The following is a 212-nucleotide window of genomic DNA, read 5'->3' as shown; positions in this document are numbered from 1 at the left end:
TTAGCACATGCACTCCCAATCACACAGACAAATATAATTAGGGCTGCAACTAACAATTATTTTGGCTGTCGGTCAACCATTTTGTTGATATTTTGTCAATTAGTTTTTTGGTCTATAAAATGTCAGAAAATGGTGTTCAGGACCCCCCATCTGTCACTAGTAATGATGATGCATTGACGATTTTCTCCGACCAATCAGCAGTCTGCAGCTTT

Source organism: Etheostoma spectabile, chromosome 18 (genome assembly GCF_008692095.1).
Source record: "Etheostoma spectabile isolate EspeVRDwgs_2016 chromosome 18, UIUC_Espe_1.0, whole genome shotgun sequence".
Taxonomy (NCBI): Eukaryota; Metazoa; Chordata; class Actinopteri; order Perciformes; family Percidae; genus Etheostoma; species Etheostoma spectabile.
This window is presented reverse-complemented; position numbering follows the sequence as displayed.